Source organism: Camellia sinensis, chromosome 6 (genome assembly GCF_055761805.1).
Source record: "Camellia sinensis isolate YWXY chromosome 6, ASM5576180v1, whole genome shotgun sequence".
Classification (NCBI taxonomy): Eukaryota; Viridiplantae; Streptophyta; class Magnoliopsida; order Ericales; family Theaceae; genus Camellia; species Camellia sinensis.
The window spans coordinates 75,287,468-75,298,746 of NC_138966.1; positions in this window are offsets into that span (position 1 = coordinate 75,287,468).

An 11,279-nucleotide genomic window follows, 5' to 3' on the forward strand; every position below is an offset into this window, starting at 1 on the left:
GTACACATATTGTTCTAAACACTATGCAACAATGCACAATCCTCAAACATGAGCAAAATGGGACAAACATGAGAACATGACAATGCAATGAACTCTGAAATCATGTGAAGAATGATGCCAAATCATATACACAAGTGAAGCATAGCATGCCAATGGGTTCAATACTCAAAGCTAGTCAAGGAGCTCATACCATGGCCAAGCCAACCAAGCCCTAAAGGGCCAAAGTGACCCAAGACAGTCCTAGGGCAGACCAAAACAAGGCTAGAACATGCATGGAATGAGGCCGAAACATGCTATGAAGGCGAGCACAAAACAAGACGCATATAAGGCCCAAAAGGGCAAATGCACTACACCTGCTATAACCAATCATGGCATGAATTAGGCCAATAAAATCAGAGTTATAATATGTCAAAATAAGCCCCAAAACCCAACGAGAAGGCATCCCAAAGACCTAATCATGGAAGCATATACAATGGTCCAAACATGGAGCATAAGACAACAACCCTTCAAAGCGTTGAAAGGATGGAAAATGCAAGCATACAAGCATGGAACATGGACTGAAATATCATGATAAGTGATGCCAAATCACTGAAAGGCCCAAGTAAAGCATGCTAACGACTCACACACCCAAAGCTAACAAGCTAGAATACATGGTGGCTATACAAAGCATGGCAAACATGACCAAGACAACACCAAACAGAGCTCAAGCATGATAAAACAAGGCTAAAAACTTCTCAAAGTTAAGTCAAAACATGCAAGCATGATGGTCTAAATGCAAGATACATGTCATGAAAACATGCAAGATTACTCTACAAGTATGTGAAGCATGCAAGATGCCATCAAGCCAACATGGAATAGAGTTAAGGCAGGTCCTAAAAGACACTAAAAAGTGCTAAAATAGAGCCAAGACATGCTAAGCAAACATGCTAATGTTATGAGCCATTTATGCTAGCAAGTGAGACACAAAGGGAGGGGGGTGTCGCTCCCCTATTCAAGACCTCAAAATCACTTCTCCACCACCAAAAATCCTCTGGATTTCAGTGGTGAGAAGGTCAAAACAAAAAGGGTTCCAAAGCCAAAAGGAAGAGGCACAAAATGAGGCCAAACAAGGCCTAAGGCGGGGTAGACAACCCCCAACACAAAAGTGACCTTAATGAAACATCTCAAGCATGAAAATACAGAACTTTTTTATGTAGGACACTAAGCTTAAAATAGCATGCAAGTATTGCTAAAAGCTTAAGCAAAAATGGGGAACAAAAAGAGTAGTTTCTCACCCTTAAAGAACACTTCAAGAACACCCACTCTAGCACCTCCTTCTGATAAAAAACAACTCAAAAACTCTGAAATCAAACCCTTAGCACCTCAGTAACTAAAGGATAGTGTAACACTAGGTGTCTTAGTGCAAAAATATGAACAAAAACACCCTTTAGAACACTATTACACACATAAATATAGAGAGAGGGGGAGATATAGAGAGAGAGTGATATATGTTCTCTCTCAGATTGTTCAACCTTTGGACAGGGAGGAGAGACCCTCCTTTTACTGAAAATCCAATTCCAAGCCTTCAAGGGAAGCTAAGTGTAAGGATGAAATCCCTTCATACACGTGTATGGAGGGCAGAGTCTATGCTCACAAGTTGGCACAGCTGGCATGCACAATGCCTGAAAAAGGAAAAGAAAATGCCTCGGCCAGAAAAAGTGGCCGACCGACCAAAACATTGGCCGACCGACCAACTAAAGTGCCGATCGACCAATATATTTGGCCGGTGGCAAGAAAACAAGGTCGGTGGCTTCAGGCCATGGCCGGTGGGTTGAGGGGATGGCTAATAGGCCAACCTCTTTCCTCAGAAGCAAAAACACAAGTGTTTGGTCCACAACCAAGCACAAAACAAACTAGTTGTGAGATCTTGAGGCAAGGCGCGCAACCAAGACTTCCGAGAACTCAAAACGAACACAAGCATGGATGATCATCGAGTGTTCAAACGATGACGTCCAAGTCTTGAGGACAGTCAAAAATGGGGTGTTTATAGTACGAGAGGCTCCCTGCGGGGGTTTGTGCATTAGTCGATGCAGCTGGCTCTAGGCCTTTCTGTTTAGGATGGTGCAAATGAGGGCTGACCCATTTCTTCACGGGCCCTGGTGGAGCGATGGTGGGACACCACAGACTCGCTACAATACTCGTCGATCAGGGAGTTGACTCTGACCTCGTATGACTTCTCAATGCTCACTGCCCTGCAAGTCGGTGTTTGTGGCTTGATCCCTTTTGATCTAGACATGGCGCAGTGGAAAGCTGCCCAGCTCCATCTTCTTGGAGTGATCCCAGATGCTGTCGGTCCTGGGATGGTGAGATACAGTTGGTTCTCGGAGCATTTCTCTGATCTTCAGCTAGCTACTCTGGAGGAGGTCGCCCAGTATGCTCGCAGATTTCTTATATATCTCCTCAGTACTACCCTGTTTGCGAATAGGGAAAATATCATGGGGCTTTATCTTGGGAGCACTGGTGCATCTATAGCGAGTAGGGGAGTATGACTGGGGCGACACCGGCTTGGCACCCTATATTACTCCATGAGCTCCACACTCCGCCACAAGGCGGACTTATTTGGCGGCTATTGGTAAGTTTGGGAGGTACACTTTATGCTTTCCTTTCCTGCTTTACTTTACATTTCCTGTTTATACTTGCTTATCTGCTCTGTTCATAACTGCTTATCTACTTTCTTGTAGCTATGGGTTTACACATATTTCACCTCCCTTTCTCTGGTCCCAGTATGGCCACTTGAGTTGTTAGTACCCCGCTCTCGGTACTATAACTCTCAATTTGAGCATTGCCGGTGCGTAGATGGAGATTTTCCTTATTTCCGCCACTTCTTCAATGTCGTCACCGTAGATAAGTTAACAATACTAACCTTTAACTTTTACATTTTGTGTGCATACTTCACTGTTTCCATATTATTGTCCCATACTGCACTGTTTTCATACTGTTTAGACCTTTGACATCTAACACCTACTTCCACATGTTGATTGGCACCCCTGGGCAGGTATCCCTTAGGTAGTGAGGACGACCTATGTTGCTGCATAGCACGCCTCTACCATGAGGATTTTGTTTGAGGGTCCCTTTGGCCGAGCTCATTACTTGGGAGAGAGGTTCATCCGTCAGATGCGATGCGTAGTGGATCATGACATTCCACATCCTCCTCCTCCAGGCATGAGGATAGTTGATGACCTCCACCAGATTGACTTCCTTATGTTGGGGGAAGATGGTGATTGGCACCATGAGCCCGATGACTTCATCATATTCTTACAGACCTAGGGTGATGGCTCTGTTACTAAGGGTGTGGCCCTTGTACTTCCTGAGGTTACTGTCGCCATTACCGGAGTTGCTCCCACTACAACTCCTACTCTCGGGCTTCCCGTGATTCCTACTGAGGTCACGTACATGTGACCAGATGGAGTGATCGGACAGATTCCTCTTGAGCATATCAAGGAGAGGGACCACAAGCTGGTGATTACTCCCAACATTGAGTAGCTACACACTACTTTATACTTCTGTCCGCTACACTTTCTTATTTCTTCCCACTGTACTTTGTTATTTTTGTCCACTGTTCTCAAATTCTCTTCCTTTTGCAGGTACCTGCGGCGTACGCTGATGACCTCCTTCGGACAATTGACTGACTACTCCTCATAGCGCAGAGGAGACAGATTGCTCTGGCTACTCACGGGATTGAGGTATACTTTGTTTATAATTCACTTTTGCTACAATCTTGTCTGCCATTCTGTTGAGTCTATATTGATATTGGCACTATTTTCAGCTTGAGCCGATGCCAGCCACATCTGCGAGACCTCCTTCAGCCTGGAGAAGAGGGAGACGGGGCCTAGTGCGAGGCAGAGGGTAGGCCGACCAAGGGAGAGGTAGGGTCAGGCAGCGCTCACCTTCTGAGGAGTCCTTTAATGGGTATACGACATGTAGTCTAGTAGCCCCAGTGATGATAGTGATGCACCTCCTCTGCAGCAGAGGTAGAGGGCGATGATGGGTTGATGATTCACTTTTCTTTTCTTTTCTTTTGCTTTGTAGTTAGGAACTAGCTTCAAATAGACTCTTGTATTTTGTTTTTAAAAGCTTTTCTTTTGTTTTTGCTTGTGTAAGACAATGACCGGGTTTGGACCCGGAAGTTGTGAAAAGAAAATTTTGGATGACTTCTCTTGCATTGCATAGCATGTAATGACTGTATGGCACAACTGTTGCATAGTGATCTTTGTACAAGGCGTTAGAACCGTGAAAACTTGCTCTTGAATTGATTCTTGAATCAGATAAAAACTTACAACCACTCAAAATACAAAATATAACTCGATGACAGAAAAACAAAATGAAAACAACCTAAAAATGCTAAACAACACATGATGCAAACAAGACAAAACTAAAAACACAGCTCTGGTACGCCAAGGTGAGAACTTGCCCTCTCTACAACTGCTCTGATCTGGGCAATCATTAAGAGCTAGCCGGCTCGAAGTAGGTATGGCCAGCCTTCAATAGGGTACGGTCGGCCCTAAAAGTGATGTCGATCAGTGCAGTCCAGCTGTCATGTATTGCTCCTTCTCAAAGTCTATAAAAAGTGATCCCAAGCTGTTTTCCCGGCAGAACAACAAAATTTTGATATTTTGCTCTCAAGATGGAGATTTTTCTCAACAATAGGCTCTAAGACTAGATTGCCACTGTAGACTGCTCGAAAAAGGTGAATTTTCGCGGTTTTGGCCTAAATGCTCTTTTTCCTTTAAGCTGCACCTCGCTTTGTTTTTCGCTCCTCCATGCAGCGGTCTGATGCTGGGACCCAATTACACATGTATTTCGCTTTGGATCACAAGAAATGTGTCCAACGCTCGAAGAATTTTAATCATTGATGGAATCCCGGTGCGACGAAGAAATTATGCCTTAGCCCCGTTTTGGCCATGCCCAGGCTTTGGGACGAATGTGTGGGCTCCCCTTGAATGAGGCTCGATCCTTGGCTCATGACAGGGAGCTGGACATCCTAGGTTTAGTTCATTGATTTTCCGTTATTGGAGACAAGAGTGACCTTCTTTGGCGAGGCTACCGACAATATGCTCTCTGCTGGTGCTTGCTTTTGCAATTCTTTCTTGCCCCTAGTGTCAGCGTGGCCAGTATCTGGTTGATCAAAGTGGCCCAGTGTCTGAAAGAGGACAAATGCTACATGGTCTTGGCACTGGCCGAAACTTTGATGGGTCTTGATGCTTTCCGTCGGCTAGAACCTACTCCGTTTGCAGGGAGCCTGCTACTTCTCCAGGTATTGTTTCCCACCATTCTTACTTGTGATCCTCACTCCACTCACCACTCATTCTCTATTTTCCTCTCTATCATTTTCCTTACTTTTCTCTCAACGTACATCTCTTTATTCGTTAATCTCTCTTATTTTTCATCCCTTCGCAAGTATGGTTGATGGATAAGCTAAAAGTGGTGGACCCTTGCCTCGAGTACTCAGTTTGAGCTTACTTCTTTCGCCAATGGCTAGTGGATTTCCTTACAGAGGGATTATGGTGTGACTAGATGTGCAGCAGGTCTGCAGCTGACATAACTTCGCATTGCCCCTGGCTTAATTTGACTGAGATGAGCTAGAACATGTCCCGTCAACCGGGTATACAGTTGATTGGCCTCATGCACTGCTTATTTTATTTCCCTTTCTGGTTCAGGCGCTAATTTGGGCATGATTAGACACGTCCAGATGAGGAGGTGGAATACCTGGCCTCATTTCCCATTTGTAGTTCACACTTGATTCAGTACCTCACTGCTTGGAGGATAAGGGAACCTCTGGTCCCTGCTCTAGCTTCAATTACGCCCTTTCTAGCGAGTGCTTGGCTTGGCTTGTGGACAAAGAACAGGTTAGGCCATCTTTAGCTACAGAAACTTCCATAAGTCCAAGAAGAAGACATAGAGCTACCTGACTTTGTTGTGCCCATAGTTTTACTGCTTTGATGTTTCTTTTCAAGTTTTATGATGTGAAAGCAACTTTGATTTAAATCAGAGAGTTGGAAAGTGTACTTGTGTAGAAATCAATAAAATTAAAGTTGCGAGTACTGAAAAATTTTCTTTTGGTCCCAAAATGGTCTAAGTTGAAAAAGGTAAAATTTTAAGAAAAATCAATTCATTAAAACTTTTCAAAACAATTTTCGAAAATGGTCACTACCTGGCACACTAAAAACCCATCTTTAAGATGTATAACACCAAATCGAAAGATCAATAATTGCCCACAACTGCATTATCATTATCATCGCTGCCTTATCTTGCAACTGACCTTTCTGCCAAACGGAGACAACCCAATCAAGCCAACAAATGATGGAAACAGGACAGTTGATTTGGAGATGGCTATGGCCGAACTTCGGGATGAAGTTGTCTACATATCCCAAAAATGGGAATGAGACCTTATGTAGTTCGGTTCAGGTTCACTTAAGTATTAACGCTCTCCTTTTGCGCTCTAACTTTTGCCAAAGCCACTCTTTCGTGTTTTCTACCATGTGAGCACAATTTTTCTTTATTTCTAATTTTTCATGCTCTAACTTTTTCCTAGGTCGCCCTTTTGGGTTTTTGGCCTAGCGAGCCTCTCAAGGGTAATATTTCTTCAACTTGCCCATGTTGATCAGCTGTGAAAACTCCAAGCCATCCAAATCCATAAGAATAATTGCCCCTCCTGACCAGATTGACTTGATGATATAAGGACTAGTCTAATTGGGTCTGAACTTGCCCCTAGGGTCATGGATGGGAGCTCAGTTGTTTTTCAATACCATATCCCCTTCTTTGAGATTTATGGACTTAACTTTCCTGTTAAAAGCCCTAGCAATTCTACGTTGGAAGCCCTGGATATGATATAATGCCCTCAGCCTCCTCTCGTCAAATAGCATCAATTTCTCAAACCTGCTCTGTTGCAAATCCACCTCCGCTATCTAGCACTCAGCCATTACGCGTAGCGACAGTAGCTCAATCTCAATTAGTAGAATAGCTTTCATTCCATACACTAGAGAATAGGGGGTTGTCCCTATAGATGTTCAAATTGACGTTCTATAGCCCCAAAGTGCAAATGGCAGTTTATCCGGTCAGTCCCTGTATGTTTCAACCATCTTTTGTAGGACGTTCTTCACATTCTTGTTTGCAGCCTCAACAACTCCGTTGGTTTGTGGTCTATACGTCAATGACTTATGAAAAGCCACGTTATATTTCTCAAGAAGATCCACCACCTCTTTCTTAAATGCGAGCCATAATCGAAGATGATCTTGTTCGGCACCCCATACTGGCAAATAATATTGTTCTTGATAAACTTAGCCACGTGCGATGCCTTCAATACAGACCAAGACTAGGCCCCCACCCATTTCGTGAAGTAGTCAATTGCCACCAGAATAAACTCGTGCCCATTTGACCTCTTTGGCGAGATGGCACCAATTATATTGATTCCCAAAACAGAAAAAGACCACAGTGAAGTCATGTTGTAGAGCTTTGATGGCGAAATGTTCATGCGATTAGTATGGACTTGATATTTGTGGCATCGCCGAACAAAATCAATACAGTCCTCCTCCATAGTTGACTAGAAATAGCCTTGTTTGAGAATCTTCTGGGCCAGCATCACACCATTCTTGTGAGCTCCACACTCCCCTCTGTGGATGGCCTCCATGAGATGTTTTGATTCTTTTTCTTCGACACACAACTTGTGCATTCCCAAATGACCTCCCTTGTACAGCTTACCTCGACAAATGATAAATTGGATGACCAGGTGCCGTATCTCCCCGTTTATCTTTGGCATTCGCCCCTGGTGGATACGTCTTTTTTCTTCTAAGAAATTCCAAATGTCATAATAGTAGGGATTCTCATCTTGAACCTCATCTATTGCGGCGATGGTTTGGTAAGACAGCGTGTACTTTTGCTCAATGATGATTGGACACATGTTCACTCCTAGTGGGATGTCTACCATGGAAGATAGAGTTGCTAACGCATTAGTGAATCGGTGGCTCTCCCTCAACAAATATGTAAACGTCAGTTTTTCAAACCTAAGAATCAGAATATCCAAGGCCTGATGATACATCTTCATGTTCTCTTCTTTGACTTTCCAATCCTCGTTAGCTTGAGAGACAACCAAATTCGAGTCCCCAGTAATGTCCAACCTAATTGCCCCTAGTTCTAGGGCATCTTCCAAATCAGCAATACACGCCTCATATTCCGCTTTTTTGTTGGACACTCTAAACCAGAGGTTGAACACTAAGGGTATATGGGAATCATCGGGTGCTATGAGCAACACACCTATCCCATAACCATACTGATTAGCCGCCCCGTCAAAGTACATCATCCACATTTCCACTTCTACATGCAGAATGTCTTCATCTGGGAATTGGTATTCCATTGCTTCATCTCCTTCTACTGGAAGGTCTGCCAAGAATTTCGCTATAGCTCTCCCTTTAACGGACTTGTACGTAACATATTTGAGATCAAATTCGGAAAAAAGAAGCAACCAATGAGCTAGCCTACCTGTAAGTGCTGGTTTCTCGAAGAGATATTTAACGGGATCTAATCTCGAAACCAAGATTACAGAATGAGCTAACATATAGTGCCTCAACTTTCTGGTGGTCCATACCAAGGCTAGGCAAGCTTTCTCCAGGAGAGTGTAGTGGGTCTCGTCTTCTAGCATCTTTTTTCTTAAATAGTAGATGGCCTTCTCCACTTTGGCTTCAGATTCTTGAGCTAGCATGCACCCCATAGTCAAATTCATCACTAATAGGTACAAGATCAATGGTTTCCCCAGTTCTAGTGGTGATAACACAGGCGGATTCTGCAAATACTGCTTGACCTGTTCAAAGGCATGCTGACAGCGATCGTCTCATTAGAACTTCTTTCCCTTCTTCAGGAGACCAAATAGTGGTTCACAAGTGAAAGTTAGTTTTGAAATAAACTACCTTATGAATTTCACTTTACCTAGAAAGTCGCGCATCTCCTTTTCAGTCCTTAGTGGCGGCATTTCTAAGATGGTCTTGATTTTGGAAGGATCTACCTCAATTTCCCTCTATGTGATTAGGAAACCCAGCATCTTCCCTATCGTCACCCAAAAGGTGCATTTCTGGGGGTTCAGCTTCAATTTATATTCTCTAATTCGTTGAAAGAATTTCTCCAGTGTGGTGTAGTGGCCTTCTCACTCTTTGGACTTAGCAATCATGTCATCTACGTACACCTCAACTTCTTTGTGGATCATGTCATGCATAATGATGGTTACAGCCCTCTGGTAGGTAGCCCCAGCATTCTTCAACCCAAATGGCACGACTCGGCAGCAGTAGGTGCCCCACGGAGTAGTGAAAACGGTCTTCTCCCTATCCTCGGGTGCCATCATAATCTGGTTATACTTGGAAAACCCATCTATGAATGATAATAGCACATGGCTGGCGGTGAAGTCTACCAACTCGTCTATGTGTGGAAAAGGGAAGTCATCCTTTGGACTGGCCTTATTCAAATCCCCGAAGTCGACATAGACTCTAATTCTGCCATCCTTCTTCAAAACTGAAATGATATGGGCCAACCACGTCAGATACTCAGATACAAGTAAGAACCTTGCCTCAATCCGTTTGGTGACCTCCTCGTTGATCTTAACCGCCCAATCCGGGTGGACTCTACATAGCTTCTGCTTAACTGGTTGGGCGTCAGGGTCAACAAGGATCCAGTGCTGTACAATCTCAGGATCTATTCCAGGCATGTCTTCGTAGGACCACGTGAAAACATCTTTGAAATCTTTTAATAAAGCGATTAAACGCTCGGGTTCCTTCGATGACAACGTAGACCCGATCTGGACTAAGCAGGGATCCTTCTCAGTACCTACATTAATTGCAATGATTTCACCAGTACAGGCCTTAACACGCCTCTCCTCCTCTTAGTCAATCAAAATTTTCAAAGCCCGAGGAATTTCTTCCTCTTTGTTTAAGTCAAAATTTTGAAAATCAAGGTCAGTACAACAAACCAAAGGCACAGAGAAGTAAGTAAAGTCCATTGTATTCCCATTCAAATAGTCAGGATCCTCGGTTATAGTTGATTTAAAAGAAAAACTAAAAGACGACCTGGACAGGACCTTGGTATCTGAGTTACCACTCCCGGAAGTACCAGACTCGGACGAACCCGAATCTGACTCCGATTCCACAGACATGGCAAAATCAGATTCAGACTCACTATCCAATTCAAAATTGCTGATGACACCCTTCTCAAATTTCCAGACCAGGTGTGGAGCCCCAGATGCGTCCACGATAAGATTGGAGAAATCCACTGCTAGTTTATCCCCGAACATTGAGATAGTGCAACTATTATCCCCCAACTTGGCGGACTCAGCTCCAACAGTAGAATTTATTAGTAAATCAACCAGTGTTTTTCCCAATAGCTCTTCTTCTTCAATATCCAGGCTTGCTGTCTTGCCTTGATCTGTGTTAGGGGTCAGGTCTGTCTGTTCATCCTCCTCTTCTGGTAACTGGTGTCCGAAGAAGATCTCGAACCCCGAATACCTTGTTTTTGTCTCCCAATCATACCAAGGCTTTGGAAATCCACAGAAGGAGAAGTCTTCCACTTGGCAGACAAAACCTCCATTTAAGTTTCCCCGTATTGGTTCGTGGACTAACTCGTACTGCCTCCTAGTCTTCTTTACTTTCAGCCTTCATCGTAACTCCTCTCCTTTTCTTTGCTAATCTACAATGGTAGGTTTGTCTCCCAGCCTAAAAGCGTAAGGATTATGACTCACCTCCTTGGCAACTGTACCTCCCTCCTTGGCAACTGTATCGATAGGTAGTTTTGTTCGGTTCATTATCTTTAGCAGTGTTTGCCTATGCTCTCGAGAAGCCATGATTAGCCCCTAGATTGATATGTTGGCCTCAATCTTCTTGAGCTATTTCAGTACCACGTTTTCTTCAACATCCTTCTCTTTTGCTCTCTCAGCCTCCTTCCCCAAAGGTCTCTGGCTGGTCTAATGCCACGGGTTTGAAATACCGACCACTCCGAGTCATGTGGTTAATCTCGCCAGCATACCAGGTTTCATTAGGGGCTTCAGCTTTCTACCATTTGTCAGTGTATACATGACTTAGGTCACTATCTTTCCACCACTCTCCCACAGCCATGGCCTAGCCATCATTGGATTCTACCTAGAGCATGTTCACTTCACGCCCCTCATCATCATACCATTCCCCTTCTACCTCAACTTTGGTTTTTACATTCCGATATTTTCTAAGCTTCCTTAACATCCTTTTCCAGCCACTGGGCTCCCATTCGAT